This window comes from Palaemon carinicauda, chromosome 31, assembly GCF_036898095.1.
Source record: "Palaemon carinicauda isolate YSFRI2023 chromosome 31, ASM3689809v2, whole genome shotgun sequence".
Lineage (NCBI taxonomy): Eukaryota > Metazoa > Arthropoda > Malacostraca > Decapoda > Palaemonidae > Palaemon > Palaemon carinicauda.
In genome coordinates, this window is record NC_090755.1 from 87,212,045 (window position 1) to 87,220,908 (window position 8,864).

Here is an 8,864-nt window from a genome sequence, read left to right on the forward strand (position 1 = left end):
AGAAAATGACCGACTATAATGGTGTAATAAGTTGACATGGCCCACGAAATCGTTGCTCTGTGTATTGCCTTTAGATAACTAGGAGACAGTTGTTAGCAAGTCATTACAACAGTTGCTTTTAATATAAAGTAGCAAATACGATTTAACATACCAATGGATATAACTTCTATCTTATACATATTGGTTAAAGATATCTAGGAGACGAAGTTGTTAGGAAATCATTACAACATTTCCTTTTAATATAAAGTAGCAAATACGATTTAACATGCCAATGGATATAACTTCTATCTTATACATATTGGTTACAATTGCGTATTTTATTAATTTGACTATTGTTAAAACCGAAATTAGAGCTACTTAATTGTATTCGGAATATAAAAAGTCTTAAGATATCCACTTTGTCATACTTATGTAGCCTACTTATAGATTCGTGTACACTGCGAAGTCTTAAATCCCAGAAAATTATATTTTTTTCTAAGTCGCAGCTCCGTAGATAAATAAAAAAAAAGTCGTGAATAAGTTATAGCTACCTAATTTTATTCGGAAACACCTCAAGTCTTAAGATATCCACTTTGTCATACTAATATAACCTATTGTTAGGGGCGTGTACAATGCGAAGTCTTAAAACCCAGAAAATTAAATATTTTTCTAAGTAGCAGCTCCGTAGTTGAACTGAAAAAGCCGTGAATAAGTTTAAAGCCCATGTTAAGTGACTTACGTTTATAAACCAGAACATAAAGGCTTAACTATAAAGTCTTGGCCTCCATTAACCTATGCGAGGGTGGAGAATAAATAGGTACCAAACTTTCCAAGCCAAAATATATTTTGGCGAAGGGGGTGCGTGATTTCACGTTATGATTATATCGAAGTATATCTTCAACATCCGATACGACTTCTATTTAAAACCAAAACCCAAAATATCCCAGCTCATGTAGGCCAGTCTACCATTTCCCAACGCACAAATATTTCGCCTTAACTGACCTTACAAGGTTCAAACTCACTTCTTTTGGAAAAAAGATGGTCACATGCTTGTGCATTGCCGATAATATAAAATGGCCATAACTTGAAAAAACACCCACAAATAAAATTAAAAATCTTTATACTCATGACTTACCGGAGTTCCATCATGTATTGAAGTCGAGATACGTCTTCTGGTAATTTATCACTATTACTTTAGTCGCCATTACCTATAATTATTAATTCTAAAAGCTACACACGTGACACTTCGAGAAACCAACACCCACAAGAACTAAACATCTTAATACTCATGACTTACCGGAGTTCCATCATGTATTTTAAGTTGAAATACGTCTCCTGGTAATTTGTCACTACCACTTTGGTCGCCATTACCTATAATATTTTTTTTAGACACTACACACACCGAGAAACCAGCACTAAAAGACCCGGTCTTCCTGGACAGTGCTAAAGAAAAAATTTCTAGGGAGTAAAGAAAACGGTTTGGCGCAAACCAAAATCAAGGATCTTCAAGAAGTTTCAAAACATTGTAAAAGTTTATGTTTAAGGAATTAAAAAATTTTCTTTTACCCTAGTTACCTATTCTTCACAATTATTTTTTTCTGGATTATTATTTAATTAATCTGAATATGTAGGTGGCGTCTATACTAATTTGTGAGAACTAAATGATGGAATAATGTGTACAGATAAAACTAATTTCATAAAGTGAGAATGTACAGTACATATTTTCTGAAATCTTTTTGTAATTTTTCAAGTGAGAATGTACAGTACATATTTTCTGAAATATTTTTGGTAATTTTACAAAGTTTGAATGTACAGTACATATTTTCTGAAATCTTTTTGTAATTTTACAAAGTGAGAATGTACAGTACATATTTTCTGAAATCTTTTTGTAATTTTACAAAGTTTGAATGTACAGTACATATTTTCTGAAATCTTTTTGTAATTTTTCAAGTGAGAATGTACAGTACATATTTTCTGAAATCTTTTTGTAATTTTACAAAGTGAGAATGTACAGTACATATTTTCTGAAATATATTTTTTTTTAATATAGGGAATTGTGTACAGACCTAATCTAATGTTTTGCTTCTTTTATAGTTGAAAATTAATTTTGTGCAGAAAAGTCTGCTGGAGGTTGAAATTTAATATATATTAAATGTAATAATTATCAAAATTTACAACAGAAAAAATACTGTATTTTCTCGTAGGGATCAATGTTATTGTTTGAGTTACTTTTCTTAATTACCCTGTAACTATGAAAGTAAGAGGAATTTTGACAAAATATTTCGTATACGCATTCTTCTTTGCCATACGATGGTCAGTTAATTTTTTTAGGATTTTGTGTTTTTTCACCCTATTATTATTATTATTATTATTATTATTATTATTATTATCATGATTATTATTATTATTATTATTATCCAAGCTACAACCATAGTTGGAAAAGCAAGATGCTATAAGCCCAAGGGATCCAATAGGGAAAAATAGCCCAGTGAGAAAAGGAAATAAGGAAATAAATAAATTATGAGAATAAATTAACAATAAATCATTCTAAAAACAGTAACAACGTCAAAACAGATATATCCTATATAAACTATTAACAACGTCAAAAACATATATGTCATATATACCCCTATATGTTGGCATATACCAGCCGGGCCCCTTAATGGATGAATTAGATATCATTATCAGTACATTGGCACATTTTCATGTAATTAATTTATATCTTACGATAGATTAATTGAATATTTGCCAGTGGAATAATAATTTAATGTTTCAAATATTTCAGAATGGAAACACAGATACATAAACTTTTTACTAATTCAATAGGTCTTTTTGTAATTTATATATGAAATATCTGTTTTAATGTTAATATTTCTAAAATATTTTATTTTAGTTATTAATTACTTCTCATATCGTTTATTTATTTCCTTATTTCCTTTCCTCACTGGGCTAATTTTTCCCTGTTGGAGCCCTTGGGCTTATAGCATCTTGCTTTTCCAACTAGGGTTGTAGCTCAGCTAGTAATAATAATAATAATAATAATAATAATAATAATAATAATAATAATAATAATATTTCCCGGTACCAATAAAATTAATCATAAATCTCGTACCGAATTACAAAGTGTGACATCTTTATTATTATTATTATCATTACTTGCTGAGCTACAACCATAGCTGAAAAAGCAAGATGCTGTAAGCCCAAGGTCTCCAACAGGGAAAAATAGCCCAGTGAGGAAGGGAAATAAGGAAATAAATAAACGATATAAGAAGCAATGATAGATGATATTGAACAATGCTGAATGCAAATCATGTCACATTCTCCATACCCTGATAATGATAAATTCACTAAAAAAACTCCAAAAATATTTTTTAATTCCTTATGGTAAACTCATTCCTCCATAAATATGATTGATGTTTTGATGTACACCGAGGAGTCAATGTTTTCCTTGGGAAAACGGGTAATTGGTGGCAGTAATCTAAGCCCTGTCCACACGATCGAGCATGCCCGACGGGCAAACAGTGATACCAGACCACAATAGTTCTTCTTCTTTAGATTGTCCGGAGCTTCTCTCCGGACAGGGGCTTTTTGACGGTGCGTCTAGCCCCTAGGTCAATAGTTAGTAAGAATGAGGGTCAATGACGTCAGAAGCGGGGGAACCACAGACAGGGATCTGGCATCATACAGTGTTGCCAGATCCCTGCCTTTAGTTTTCCTGCTTCTGTCATCAACCCTCATTTTCACTAACTACTGTGGCCTCATGCTCGATCGCGTGGACAGGGCTTTAGACGTAATTGGAAATTAATGGTAATATAAAGAATTCTACACTAAAATACGTTAGATGGAACTTAAGAGAAAATAAAACAATAATTTTGAAGGAACTGAGTGAAATCAAGTTTTGTGGATAACCACCATTTATTTTTATATAAAAATCAAAAAAAGTTCTTTGACTTTGCTGGAAGAAGATATACAGTGACTTTCCGTCTAAAGTTATATTCTATACAAGATATATATATATATATATATATATATATATATATATATATATATATATATATATATATATATATATATATATATATATATATATATATAAATGGACGATTTCAAAAATAGGATACTGTGCCTATTTGGTCTTAATTCTAATATCTGAAAAAAAAATTAAAATTATTTTTATTCTAGACGTATTTAGAAGAAAACATTATTCTAGAAATAACAGAACATCCTGCCTGTTCTTGGCACCGATTACTTCCTTACAAACACCCAGTTTGGCATAAAACAATTCTTTAAAATTTCATGAAATTTTTCTTATGAAAACTAAATACAGGTAATGAATGATCTTTTTTGCCATATAGATTTTTCTTGAGATTTCATGTGATTTGTCTTAGGAAAACTGAATAAAAGTAACGCATCATATTGTTTTTGCCAAATAAATTTTTTCTTTTTTTAAATTTCATGTAATTTTTCTTATGAAAACTAAAGAATATCTAAGTAGCAAACATTGAAATTATTCATTCCTGATTCCGTTGAGTTTATTAAGAGAAATTTCTTGTGGCAATTTGTTTTTAGGACGCAATACTAAATCACAAATATGGTCATTCATATTTAGCATTTAAGGCACAGAACTGAAGGGTATACTGTATATATATATATATATATATATATATATATATATATATATATATATATATATATATATATAATTTATATATATATATTTATATAAATATATATATATAAATATATATATATATATATATATATATAATATATATATATATATATATATATATATATATATATATATAATATATATATATATATATATATATATATATATATATATATATATATATATATTCTCTGTTAATACTAAACGCTTCTGTCCAATACTTTAGACTGATCAATTTCTTTAAAATAGACAGTATTTGGAGATAGAAAAATATGACTGGAATTTTTAATACTGCTTACTATGGTTCAGTTACTGTCTTAGTTTTTATTAATTAATTTAAAGAAAGATAATACAAAATAGTGCTTTAAAAGAACCTGCATATTAGATTGAATTAATTGTAAAATTGTACAATATTTTGTTTCAGAAAAAGGTATAAATTTCTCATTATGAAATCCTGTACATTAGTAAAAAGATAATAGGTTTATACATACATAAAAAGATCCTAAATGTATACACGTAGGCCTATGCAAAAAGTCATATCTATACAAAAGCCATATTAATTATACAATAAGTTCGAAAAGTAATGAAAATATATCTAGATTTTCATAGATTATTTCAATTCACTTTGAAATTTAAAAAAAATAAATAAACAAAAAACAATTATTATTACTAGCTAAGCTACAACCCTAGTTGGGAAAGCAGGTTGCTTTAAGCCCAAGGGCTCCAGCATGGAAAATAGCCCAGTGAGGAAAGAAATAAGGAGACAGATAGAATTGTGTGCCTGAGTGTTCCCTCAAGCAAGAGAACTCTAACCCAAGACAGTGGAATACCATGGTACAGAGGCTATGGCACTATCCAAGACTTGGTATGCCTCTTCCATTAAACGAATCCATACTTATACACAGTTATTCTAGAAGTTTTATTACCTCCGCCAACGAATTTGGAAGGAGGTTATGATTTACCCCTTGTTTTTGTGTGTGTTTGTTTGTGAACAGCTTGCTGACCACAGTTTTAATCGTAGAGTAATGAAACTTGCAGGGATTAACTTCTATGTGAAAAGATGGAAATGATTAAGTTTTGGAAGGTCAAAGATCAAGGTCACGGTCAAGCAAAATATACAATTCACGTAATCATCCATAAGTTTGGACATCGTTATCACAGAGACTTCAAACTTGGTTTATATTTGTGTATGAAAATCCACGCCAATTGATACATGTTAAGGTCAAAGGTCAAGGTACTTTTTCTCAGTATTCTCTTTTCGTTAAGGTCAAAGGTCAAGGTCATTTTTCTCAGTATTCTCTTTTTGTTAAGGTCAAAGGTCAAGGTAATTTTTCCCAATATTCTCTTTTCGTTAAGGTCAAAGGTCAAGGTAATTTTTCTCTATTATTCTCTTTTCGTTACATTTCTATTTCCTTTCCACACTGGGCTGCTTTTCATGTAATATTCTGCTTACCCAATTGGATTATACATTAACTAGTAATAATAATTACAATAATTGGAAATTTATGTTTATAAACTTTCAGAAGCACAAATTTCAAGTATAAACACTAGAATTATTGTTTTAATTTTACTTGTTTTCCATTGTTAGTTTTTCATTAAATTGTTTATTTTTGTTTATAAACATGTATAATCATAAGAAATGTATTTTTAATTATTAATATATTTCATATGAATGTTTAAAACTATTTGATTACATATTTTTGTTTTCCATTGTCAGTTTAAAAAAAATCAATTTTAGTTTCTAAACATATATAATCATAAGAAATATATTTTCTATCAATAATATATTTTATATGAATGTTTAAAACTATTTGATTACATATTTTTGTTTTCCATTGTCAGTTTAAAAAAAAAATGTTTTTAAACATGTATAATCATTAGAACTATATTTTCACTTATTAATATATTGCATATGTTTATCTAAAAATCTATTTTATTACATACTTATCACTCCCAGTAACCATTTATAGTCTTCCATCTCACAATATTCGTAAATATATTACTGGAGGCATCTATAAAAATATGTTTAATTCTACGTAGTCTATATAGGAGCCCTATTTTAACGTAAAAGATTAAGAAATAATACCTATATTATATTTTGCTATGCAAAACTATCATATCTATCTATATACACGCAAAATCCGCTTTATTAAGACTAGGGTACTATAGAACTGCGATTCTTTTAAAAAAATGTATTTAGTACAGCCATTACTCGTTTAAGACACTTTTTAAAAAAATTCTTTTTATAATTTCTCTTGTAGATAATAGTGTTTCAATTTCAATATTTCTCTCCAGCTGCCTATCCGAGCACCAATGACTTGCGAAACAGTTCCGTTTTCTATGCATCTTAAATCCCGTTTTCTTTACGGAACAGCAGATTCTTTTTAAGTTCATTTTAAAAATTTTATTTAAAAGCAATGATAAATCACACTTTTTTTTTTAACTATGGCCTTGTTTAAACAATCCATTATTCACTATGAGTAAAAAATATCACTTTCCTAAGATTTCTTTTTAACCAAGGTCTTATTTAAACACCCCATTATTCACTATGAGTAAAATATATCACTTTCCTAATATAACAACTCTTTATAGCGCCATTGGGAAATAACTGAAATTAGTCGTTGGAAAATTTAAACTAGAAAGAGAAACGAAACATCTTATATTTTGTACCAAAATGGACGTCATTGCACAATTCAACCACATTTGTTACATCAGATTCGTGTAATTACATCAATCGACTTTTTTTTAGTTATTTTTATGGTGTAATTACATCGATCGACTTTTTATCTTAGTTATTCTAATCGTGTAATTACATCGAACCTTCACTTTTTAGTTATTTCAATCGTGTAATTACTTTGATCGACATTTTATTAGTTATTTCAATCGTGCAATTACATCGATCGACTTATTATAGTTATTTTTATGGTGCAATTACATCAATCAAATCGTGAAATTACACCGATCAACTTTTTTTTAGTTATTTCAATCGTCTAATTACATCGATCAACCTCTTTTTTAGTTATTTTAATCGTGTAATTACTTCGATCAACCTTTTTTTTATTTTAATCGTGTAATTACATCGATCGACTTTTTTTTAGTTATTTTTATGGTGCAATTACATCAATCAAATCGTGTAATTACATCGATCGACTTATTTTTTAGTTATTTCAATCGTGTAATTACATTGATCGACATTTTTTTCTCAGTTATTTCAATCGTGCAATTACATAGATCGACTTTTTATAGTTATTTTTATGGTGTAATTACTTCAATCAAATCGTGTAATTACATCGATCGACATTTTTTTCAGTTATTTCAATCGTGTAATTACATCGATAGACTTATTTTTAGTCACTTCAATCGTGTAATTACATCGATCAACCTTTTTTTTTAGTTAGTCCAGTCATGTAACTACATCAGTTAACCTTTGTTTAGTAATTTCAACTGAATAATTACATCGATCGCCTTATTTTTAGTTTTTCCAATCATGTAATTACATCGGTAGACCTTTTTATAAGTTATTTCAATTGTGTAATTACATCAATCGACAATATTTTAGTTATTTCAATCGTGTAATTACATTGCTCGACCTTTCAGTTATTTTAATCATGTAATTACATCGATCGACGTTTTTTTAAAGTTACCTTAATCGTGTAATTACATAGTGACATTTTCGTGGTTAATTTAATCGTGTAATGACATCGATCAACCTTTAGTAGTTATTTTAATCGTGCAATTACATCGATCCATCCTTTTTGAGTAATTTTATTCGTGTAATTACACCAATCGAAATTTTACTTGTTTCTTCTATCATGTAATTACATCGATCGACCTTTTTGTAGTTATTTTAATTATGCAATTACTTCAATCGACTTATTCTTAGTTTTTCCAATCGTGTAATTACATCAATCGACTTTTTTTTTAGTTATTTCAATTATGTAATTACATCAATCGATTTATTCTTAGTTTTCCAATCGTGTAATTACATCGACCAACCTAATTTGTTATTTCAATCATGTAATTACATCGATCGACCTTTTTTAGTTATTTTAATCGTGTAATTACATCGATCGACCTTTTTTTAAGTTATTTTAATCATGTAATTACATCGATCGACCTTTTTTAGTTATTTTAATCGTGTAATTACATCGATCGACCTTTTTTTAAGTTATTTTAATCGTGTGATTACATCGATCGACCCTTATTTTAGTTA

The 8,864-nt window shown here is 28.5% G+C and overlaps 1 protein-coding gene across 3 annotated transcripts in view; it reads right to left on the reverse strand.

Moving 5' to 3' along the window:
* Positions 1-6,828: 6,828 nt before the first annotated feature.
* LOC137625050 (uncharacterized) overlaps positions 6,829-8,864 on the reverse strand; it is a 50,669-nt gene continuing 48,633 nt past the window's right edge. For all 3 annotated transcript variants that reach the window (XR_011040819.1, XM_068355982.1, XM_068355983.1), the window contains one exon: positions 6,829-8,864. This exon is cut by the window's right edge. The gene's annotated coding sequence lies outside the window, so the exon portion shown is untranslated.